The 11093-nt window shown below is 44.9% G+C and overlaps 1 pseudogene; it reads left to right on the forward strand.

Moving 5' to 3' along the window:
* The first annotated feature begins 3309 nt into the window (after positions 1-3309).
* LOC147416488 (uncharacterized) lies at positions 3310-4610 on the forward strand (annotated as a pseudogene).
* Positions 4611-11093: the final 6483 nt, after the last annotated feature.

Consider the following 11093-nt stretch of genomic DNA (forward strand, 5'->3'; position numbering starts at 1 on the left):
TCCTAAAAAACTATTGGAAGCCCAAGGCTACTATCAAGGAAATGATCAAATCTGGGTGCCAAAATGTAGATTGTGTTCTTACCTGTCACCTGACCCATGTGAGCCCAATCCTGTAGCTCCAAAATGAATTGACCATCGTGGAAAGAAAAAAATCATTGAATGCTACACACCCGCTCCAGAGCTAGTTTTGGTGCCAAAGAAAGAACGATTTGTTCCACCTAGCTCAGGAAGGGGGGAGTCCCATGAAGCTTCTAGCTCCTCATGTAATGCATCCATAGAGGTAAAATCTTCTCCACAGCCTCCACCTACAATAGTGGACCTCCATAAAGTTACAAAGGAATCCACACCTCCCAGTGTTCAAGAATCACTTGATGAACCACTTCAAGTTCGATCTTGGGAGAGTACCTTACCACCCTTGAAACTCGACGAGGCACCTAAGGTAATAGAAAAATACTGGCAAAAATCCTCACCTATTATCAACTGGAACGATTGGTTTCAAAGGGTGATGAGCTCATATTTCAAACGGTATGATCTACCCAAGGAAGGGGGGAGTGTTTGATGACAGTCATCATTCACTTTCTTCCCTCTCAACCTTCCTCCCTGACCTCTCAATCTCCCAATCTTAGGGAATGTACATATAAAGCTTTATACTCACAAAAAATATATATATAATAAAGAGCAAGAGAAATTAGCAAACGAGTATACACATTAAAAGTCAAAACATTGACTCAGACCTACACATGTCACATCTGGTACAGTGAAACAGAAACCTATGCCATAAAACACCTTTGATCCTCATCACTCGAGTGATGGAGGGTAGGTATAATTAGTACAATAGGAGTGTTTCTGTTTTAGAGTTGAGTGATTAGCAAAGTTCTTTTTTCCCACTGATGTGCCTCCAGAGGTATTCTTTGTGTTTATTAGTGTGTACAGGAACATGTTGCTGTTGTTAGGATCTGGACCTTCATGGAATCTTTCTCTCATCCACTTTTCATATCAAGCGCGATCATCAACACAAACAGGTGTTTCTTGTCCATTAGCATTGCCCCTTATCTTTTTTGCATCCATGTGTTTGTCTGCTTTAATTGTGATTGGTAGCATAATATTCAACACATTTGCTTAGTACCAAACATTAAATTCAATCATAATCACTTGTCTAGATTTAAAAATCAAGCAGTCCAACTAAGCTAGTTTGACCAAGCTAGGTGTTAGAGATCTTCTCTTAATACCATGGTGAATGCGTTCCTAATAATCAATGGTTACTTAGGTTCTTAATCTGATTTAGGAAGCATTGTGTGAAATATAATAGGGCTTTCTAGTGGGCTTAGACCCTATTGACCTTTAGCTTAAGTATTATAAAGGGAGTTTACTTGTGTGATGAGCTTGGGGAGGTGTATCAGTGTTATATGACCCCCCAAAGTTACAAAATTAAAATGCTGAAAATGAACAAACAAAAAATCAAAGTGCCACATTGTAAAATCTTAAGCTGGAAGAGAAATTTCAGCTTGATTTGGTACTTCACTCACATGTATCGCCTATGGTACTAGAGCCCTAGAGGTGCCCAGTGTGGGTGCTTTTCCTTGAAAAGCAAAAAACCCAAGGCATACAAAATAAGCACACACACATCAAAATTGAATCACTGTGAAAAGACTTGGGGGGTCAAAGAAAAGGTAATCAGTCAGGCGATGATTTCATGAGAAATTCCTTTTATCGTAGCTTAACTACAAGGTCTTCTAAGTATAGCCTCTAGTCAGCCCTCGAACATGAAATACTTGGCTCTCGCGATTAAACAACTTAATTGACCAGAGAAAATTAAGAAGCTTACCCATGGTATTAATAGTCGATCTTTAGTACCTTTCGACCGTTAAATTAGCGACCCCATACTTGTTTAATTTTTTACCTTCACATCTGTTTATGCATTTGATTACATTGCAATTTAATGTTTATTGCTGATAAATTGTTTAAAATTCTGTTACCAATCAATTTTTCTGCCTAAAACTGCATATGCTTTTTAATCGCTTATGAGAATGCAATTACTGTGCCAATGTTGTTTGATTTTGCAGTGACTGAAGAAGGCCAAGGACATTGATCTCAAATGCTCTTCCACCTCGACGAACGAGCTTCAACTCAATAGCTTCTGAGGACGGAATCTACATCAAGAAGGGGGGCATGTTACCCTCACGGCTCACGGACACCCTATCACCTACGACGGACGTTGTAACCTACGGTGGACATTGTATTATTTATTTGGTAGAGTCAGGTACCGGGCTTGTCGGTCCAATAGGAAAAGGGTAAGAGTGATCGCCGATGAGAGGCGCACTCTAACTGGAACATTCAAGGGATTAGTTGGCTAAGCATGGCGCCCAAGTGTGAATGGGACGAGCTCATATAAAAGTCAACTAAACCTAAAATTCACTCATTCTCTCATTTGTGCAATTGAAGAGTGCTCTTGCTCCATCTCCTTCTTCTTCTTCATCATCTCTTTGTGTGTGTGTTTGTGTGTGTGTGTGTGAGAGAGAGAGAGAGAGAGAGAGAGAGAGAGAGTGAGAGAGTGAGAGGGAGAGAGAGGGAGTGAGTGGGCGATCGAGCATTACGAAGGCACGACGGTGAAGCGGTTGAGTGCGGCGTAGCGGCGTCTCATTCTTCTTCGCGGCGAGGAATCCTCCACGAAGCAAGCATAGAGCGGTGAGTGACACACCATCGCCTTCTTTGAGCTTACTAGTTTAGTCTTGTTGTGTGCTTGGAGCCATTTGTGGCTCGCACACGGTGTATCGACAAGTTCCTTGCATTGACACGTGCGACATACACGCATAGTTGGGTATCTGCTAAGCTATAAAGAGGCAAGTCTACAACGTGTTGTGCGGGTTTTCTTCTTCCCCATTCCATCAGTGGTGCCCCCACTTAGGACCCGTGGTAGCTTTGAAGAAAATAGTGCAAAGATCAACCGAAGGATACCATGGCAGCTCGAAGCTATGGCCCTATTTTCACAGGTGAGGAGGATCTAGTCAAATGGATTGCAAACTTTGAATTATACATGCTATCATTGTGGATTCCTAATGAAGACAACAAGATGGACACTATTCCATTTGTGTTAGGTGGCATGGAAAAAGCATGGTTCGTTACATTGCAGGGTGAGCCGCGACATGCATGGCGGCTCTATGGACCAGTTTCTTACAACATTTTTGAAAGGAAGTATCACCTATCGATGTGGACGCAAAGCTAAAAGCTCTCAGACAAGATGTAAGTGAAGAATTTATTTTTGTTTTTCTTAATCGGTTTGAAGAATGTTGGGCAGAATTAGCCACATCAATGCAATTGGCCAACGGTGACTATTTCAAGATGGACAAATTTATGTCATGCCTATATCCCAAGGTACGAGAAAAGGTGGATTTTGAAAGCCCCGAGAACTACAACGGTGCTGTAGCAATTTCTCGAGCAAAGAGTAGGAAGATCAAGAAGAAGATCAAACAAGGTATGATGGGATATGAGCAGCAACCAAGCCCTCAAGGCGAGGTTCGTGCAGAGGATCAAGCAAATCGTGGAGTGGCACCTATTCCTCAACACTGGGTACGTATTGTTCAAGATTTATCGGAACACATGCAAGAGCTTTGCTTGAGTGTGATGGACAAAGGGCAGCAAAGAGCGGGCAGAGGAAGAGCTAGGCAGTTGCTTGGCCGTTGCTATAATTGCGGCGAAGAAGGACACTACGCATCGGATTGCCCGCATCCACCAAGGGAAAGAGGAGGTATGTACCCACTGTTTGGAAGAGGGAGAGGAGAAGGGCAATTCAACGGGCAAAGAGATCAGCAATCTAACAATCTTGCGCCTCCCGCTCCTCAAGGTAATGAAGAAGTTCATCGTGTTAACATAATTGGAGTAGATGAGCAAGTAGTGGAAGTTTTGTCCAACAAGAGGGCACGTGAAGGAAGAGAGACGGAGACAGAGCGGGAGACTAGAGCTCGCAAAGGCAAAGGGAAAATCGGCGAAGATAGAGAGCAGGCAGAGACGAGCAAAATAAGGAGGCATAAAATCAAGCAATCCGACTACCAGCTTGGAAGGATCATCACGAATATGTGAGTGATGTCAAGAACCAAAAGGCTAATATTACTTTCGGTCAATTGCTTGCCTTAAATCCTAAATTGAGACGTCAATGGTCTACTAGTGCTAGCACTAGGCTTCCACGGGATAAAACAAGAGTGCATAATGTGGGGAATCTAGCATTAATCGTTTGGTGTCCAGCGGATGTGCTTCCAGTTGTTGATGCTCTTATTGAAAAGAAGATGCAGGTACAAGCATACATCGATGGAGGGGCCCAAGTGTGCGTCGTGACCGAATCCGCCATGAAGGATGCAGGAGTTAAAGCAATGGGAAGATCTAATGTGCGAATGAGGATGGCCAACCATACGAAGGCCAGATTTTTGGGCATAGCACAAGATGTGAAGGTAAAGGTTATGGATGTTGAATTCCTTATTTATTTTTTTGTTATGAAAGCTGGAGACAATGATTACCCTATCATATTGGGTAGACCATGGCTTCTTGCAATGGGGGCCAAGCAGGATTGGGAAAAGGGATATTTATTTTATTTGATAAAGATAATGATAGACAGGTGATGCTTGATCTACGGACGAGGGAGAGTTGCTCTCATCCCATGGCGAAGGATGAGGGAGATGATTCTACAACAAGCTATGAATACGAAACGGAGTCAACCTATGATGAAGGCTACACAGATACAGAAGAGGGAAAGAGTGATGACGATCTCCTCCATGTTGATGCTGATCTCTTTGGGGTATACTATCGATAACTCTATTCCAAAAGAAGGTATGCAAGCTCAAGTTTCCCCTATTGATGCCCAAGAGGTAAGAGGTATGCTAGGAGAAGACTTACCAAAGCAAGAGAAGGAAAGTTATGTGCATCCTATCCTAATTTGCTTGCCACTGAGTATAAAGATTTACGAGGTGCCAAGGAAGTCGAACACAGGATCATACTCAAGGAGGGGCATAAACCAAAGGTGCAAAAGCTAAGGAGGTTAGGGGAAATTCAACAAGAGGCTCTCTAGCAGGAAATCAACAAGCTATTTGATGCAGGTATTATCTATCCTGCGCAAGAATCTGAATGGGTCTCCCCAGTTTTCATAAAACCTAAGAAGAACGGAAAATGGCGAGTGTGTGTTGATTATAAGCCTTTAAATGTTGCTACCAAGCGGAACTATTATCCTTTACCCTTTCAGGATGAAATTTTAAATCAGGTTGCAGGTCACGAAAGGTACTCTATTATGGACGGTGGAGAGGGGGAATAGGGAACACACCCAACACACAAAATATTTTCCTCTCTATAGCCTAGGATTCCACAGCACCCCTAACCTCTCAAATAACACCTTCAAATTGGCTAATTTGCACCAACAACTCCACTTTAGCATACAAAACAACTATCTCACACCTTGCAAAAAAACACCTCACAACACAAATGCACCCACACTGCTCAACTCACCCTTTCCGACTCACAAAAACACTCCTAATGTGCCCTCTTGGTAGCACCTTTCGAGCTGCAGGCAAATCCTCTGCAAGCAATGGCTAATACACGAAGAGTGAGAGAAAAGGAAGGGAATGGGGAGAAGCAACACAAGAGATTGGGGAAAATAAGTGGTTTATTGCATAGGGAGTAGTACAATCAAGTATGCAGCTTCAATGGCAAGCTTAGCAACACACAAGCTTCAAGCTTCCACTCACACATTCAGGCAAAAAAGCCCATATTGGTCCAAAGACCCCCAAAAAATGAACATAAACCTCCTTTTATAAGGGTGTCTCTAGGAGGCCCAAAAAAAAGAAAAAATGGGTGAGTTTCCCCTCCCGTGGCCTTCACTTAGAGCTTCTTTTAGAATTTGATTGCATTGCCAACACTTGGCATAGTTCATTTTTGGAAAGAATTCCATGGTGTACACATTGGTCCTTTGCCCCTTCCATTTGGCCGCCTGGAGCTCCCCTTGGGCCTTTGAGTGCCCTTGCCCGCTCTTTAACTCCCACGTCATCACCTCTTTGTAGTGAGACCCCTCCCCTGTCGAGGCAATAGCGATGTTGCTATTGGAGGGGGGGGGGGGGGGGGGGGGGGGGGGGGGGGGGGGGGGGGTACACCCCTATCCTCAAGAAATTTGACCCTTAACGGGCGTGGGCACATCCCCTTACGGGCTACCACATCATCACCGAAATTCCCCACGCAGGCACCCGTGCCGCCCCGCCTTGCTGGCCACCAAAATCGCCACCAAGTCCGCGCGCGCAGCGCCTGCGTCCAACCGCCATCGCCATGGGAGGGAGAGCTCCCCTCTCTCTCCCCTCTTGTGTGCTAATGAGGGCTCACGCCCTGGAATATATACCGTGGCCCCCAGGGTTCCCCTTGTGCATGTGGGATATTCGCAAGACATGTGGCAGCTGCTCAAGCAAAAGCCCTTGGGCTCTCCAAAAACCCTCCAAGAAAATACCTCATATTGAAAAAAAGCTCTTTTTTTTTGGCCTCCTTCTCCAGACTCCCATTCTCTACTCCAAGGTTGGACTGCCAAGCTGTAACAACCTATTGAAACTTCATCTTCCTGGCTCCAACCGCATTTTCTGTCTCTGCATTTTGATTCCTCGGCACCCTCGAACCAAGGCTTTGAAAAAATGAAAAAATCATCTGCAACCAACTTTGGGCAAAGGCACCCCTATTTCCGACTGCTGTAACTTCTTGCTCCGGACTCCGTTTGACATGCAGTCACTTCTTGCTAGCTCCGTATGATGCACACCCTTGCTCCAGAACTTTGTCGGTGCACAAAAGATACCAGATGGCACATTCTCCAATGCGGCCAAGTGGGCTCAGACCCGGCCCCTGGAAAAACTTCAATTGATCATATCTTGCAAACCATGGCTCCGATTCGCAATCCGAAAAGACGGGTAGGCTCCATGAATTGAGCTCTACACATCTATACCTAAATTTCCACTTGGATCACCTGTCCCAAGCTGCCCTGTCCAGCAAGAATTTGCAAACCGCTAAAACTTAACCTTCAATAACTTGGACTCCGTAGCTTGGTTTGATGAGCCATTTGGATGTGCTCCTTCAGCACTTCAAGCTCTTCATTCCTGGACCCAAAATCTGTACTTTGCATATCCTTCACCCGCTACCCAAATTAGCCCCTCATGGAGCATTTCTTGGCCTATAAGCCGCATCATGCATACACTTCCGCTGCTACTTGCCATCCCATGATTTTCCCAGCTGCTCCAGTCCTTTGCCATGCCTCTGCTTGCCTGCACACATCTGACCATGCCACCTTCTAGAGTCGACACACTTTGGATGCACCATCATTTCCAACCCCCCTGTTGAGCATTTATGCTCAACCAAATAAAAGCTTTATTCTCTTTGTAACTACAAAGCCTCACACACACTATGAGAAAACTAAAACCATATGTACATAGTTTTATTGCATCCTATTGCCAAACCTTCAAGTGGGTTGCCCCACCCCCTACATTACATAGCTTCCACCTGGATCAAACACCTACCTTTGATATCTTTCACCCATCTGTAACTGCTCACAAGAGTGTCGTACCCCAACACCTAGACCACCATGTGTGTAGACTGCCCATAGCCTACCTTCCGCACTCCTTTGGAACCTGTCTACTCCATACCAAGCATATTATCATAAAAAAAACATGTACCTGAGACCAAGCTACAACACATGTCTGACCCTCCCTCCCAACCAAATAAAGTGGAGGCCTTGAGCGTATACCCCTACCTCCTGAACTAGTCTCCATAGAGCTGTATCTACCATCTTTTTCATCAACCATAATCCACATACCTTCACTGGAAGCAAAGCCACTATTTGAGATTCTCCTTTCTCCTTGCATTGGAATCTCCTCCGTCTTTGGCATCACAACCTCCTCTTTGGCCGCACACTCCATTCCAGCATCATCGAGCCTTTCCTTGTCAACCGTCCCTTCAAGGTCGACCAACACCATCTGCTCATCAACTTCAACCAACTGCTCTTCAATCACCTCTTCTACCGCTGCATTATGCTCCTCCAAGGAAAAGAGAAACTCATTCTCTACCGCATCCATCTCAAGTTCCTCCATAGAGACGGCCGCTTTATCTCTCTTGGCAAAATTCTACACATGTTGCACCACCATGGCACATTCTACCGCCACTTTCATCAGCACAGCCATTAGCATGGCACCAGACACTACCTTCACTTGCATATCATCATCTGTAGGTCTAGACCGCTCCACTTGGATTTCATCAAGCATCTCGGCTTGCTCTGTTCCCTGCTCTTCTTGCACATGTGCTATTACCATATCATCGAACATATAAGAGGGCATCTTTACCTTTACCAGTTCGGGTTCATCAGATTCCGTCTCCTCGTCATGGGATGTGGACTCATCGGTACTATTCTTCTTGCTTGTCTCCCAGCTAATCGAGCTTGTATCATCATCGGCATCGGCATCATATACCAACTCCATATCAGCATCTGCATCCGCTTGCTGCTCCACAAAAGCTTGACCATCTTCATCGCTTTGCAAACTTTCTTCATCGGATTCTGAACCCTCGGTATCTGCATCTCGATTGCATTCTGCTACTTTTTCGTGCAAACTCTCCACAAGAATATGCTTTACCCCTTCAATCCGTACTGGAACCTCCACATCCGCTACCACTTTTGCATCTTGGTTCACCTCGACATGGAGCTTACCCTCGTTGACAAGCTCTTCCACCCTCGGCACATGCACATCACAAACTGGAAACCTCCAAGGAACATAACCAATAGTAGGTCTTATCTCCACAGGCCTTGCATTTTGCACAACTGGAATCACCTTTGGTTGGACCCAAGAGCACTTTGCTACCTCCACAACAACAGGCATATAATCTGCTAGCTTTAACACTCCCAACTCCAACTTCCGCTTCACCCTTTGCTCTCTTTATCTTTGCCAGATAGATCATGTCTTCATAGGTATCTGTGTCGTCTTCGACCTTTTCTCTAATCCTCGGATGCAAGTCTCTAACAACTTTGACAGCTTCAAAGATTGATTGCTTTTGACCCCAGTAGCAATATCTAACTGTTTCCAACAAGCTTCAAACTGCTCAATGAAAATAGAGAAATCTTTACTTACATCCTGGTGTACCGCCTTCAGCCTTGCACCGGCTTTTTTTGCCGTAATCACCTCTTGAAAGCGCTCCAGAAACTAACTCTGCAACCTTTGCCATGATTCTCGATCACTGCTCTTTAAGCCATCAAACCACACCTTGGCTCGTCCTCGCATCAACAATGGCACCGTCTGTAACCTTTTTGAATCCGTCGACATACGCATCGACAGCAACCATAATTCGAAATCAGCTAACCAATTCTCGGGATCTTCAATGCCCGTAAATATGGGGCCAAAACCTAGCTTCACCATCTCTGTCATCTTAGAACTCGACCATCAAACATCTCGACCATCAGCCAACCGCTTCGTCGGGCTAAAAAACACCAATTTCAACCGCAAATTGAGCATCAGATAGCTCCTCCGTTTGGTCAGCTTCAATTACCTGTTCTTCAAGCACCTTTTCTACCGCTGCATTATGCTCCTCCAAGGAAAAGAGCAACTCGTTCTCTACTGCATCCACCTTGACTTCCTTCATAGACACAGCCTCTTTATCTCTCTTGACAAAATTTTGCACATGTTGAACCACCATGGCACATTCCATCGCTACTTTCATCAGCACAAACATTAGCATGGCACCACACACTACCTTTACCTGCATATCATCATCTGTAGGCCTAGACGCACTACTTGGCTTTCATCAAGCACTCGGCCTGCTCTATTCCCTGCTCTTCTTGCACATGTGCTATTACCATATCATCAAACATATAAGAGGGCATCTTTACCTTTACCAATTCGGGTTCATCAGATTCCGTCTCCTCGTCATAGGATGTATACTCATCCGTATTTTTCTCCTCGCTTGTCTCCCAGCTAATCGATCTTATATCATCATCGGCATCAGCATCATATACCGACTTCGTATCAGCATCTGCATTCAATTGCTGCTCCACAAAAGCTTGACCATCTTCACCGCTTTGTAAACTTTTTCCATCAACTTCTGAACCCTCGGTATCTGCATCTCGATCATTCTGCTACCTTTTCATGCAAACTTTCAACAAGAACATGCTTTACCTCTTCAATCCGTACCGTAACCTCCACATTCGTTACCCCTTTTTCATCTTGGTTCACCTCGACATGGAGCTTACCCTCATTGACAAGCTCTTCCACCCTCGGCACATGCACATCACAAACTGGAAACCTCCAAGGAACATAATCAATAGTAGGTCTTACCTCCACAGGCCTTGCATTTTGCACAACTGGAATCACCTTTGGTTGGACCCAAGAGCACTTCGCTACCTCCGCAACAACATGCACATAATATGCTGGCTTGAACACTCCCAACTCCAACTTTGGATTCACCTTTGTGCTCTTTATCTTTGCTAGATAGACCATTTCTTCATAGGTATCTGCGCCATCTTCGACCTTTTCTCTAATCCTCGGATGCAAGCACTCTAATAGCTTTGACAACTTCAAAGATTGATTGCTTTTGACCCGAGGAGCAATCTCTAACTGCTTCCAACAAGCTTCAAACTTCTCAATGAAAATAGAGAAATCCATACTTACATCCTGGTGTACCGCCTTCAGCCTTGCGCCAGCTTTTTCTGTCGTAATCACCTCTCAAAACTGCTCCAAAAACTGACTTTGCAACCTTTGCCATGATTCTCGATCATTGCTCTTTAAACCATCGAGCCACACCTTGGCTCCCCCTCGCATCAACAGCGGCACCGTCTGTAACTTTTTTGCATCCGTCGACATATGCATCGACAACAACCATAATTCAAAATCTACTAACCAATCCTCGGGATCTTCAACGCCCGTAAATATGAGGCCAAAACCTGGCTCCACCATCTCCGTCAGCTTCAAACCCGACCATTAAACGGCTCGACCATCTGCCAACCACTTCGTCGGCTAGAAAACACCAATTTCAACCGCAAATTGGAGCATCAGATAGCTCCTCAGTGGGGGCACCAGAAGATGGAGAGGGGGAATAGGGAACACACC

Source organism: Adiantum capillus-veneris, unplaced genomic scaffold, assembly GCF_014529385.1.
Source record: "Adiantum capillus-veneris isolate H3 unplaced genomic scaffold, ASM1452938v2 Hic_scaffold_920, whole genome shotgun sequence".
Lineage (NCBI taxonomy): Eukaryota > Viridiplantae > Streptophyta > Polypodiopsida > Polypodiales > Pteridaceae > Adiantum > Adiantum capillus-veneris.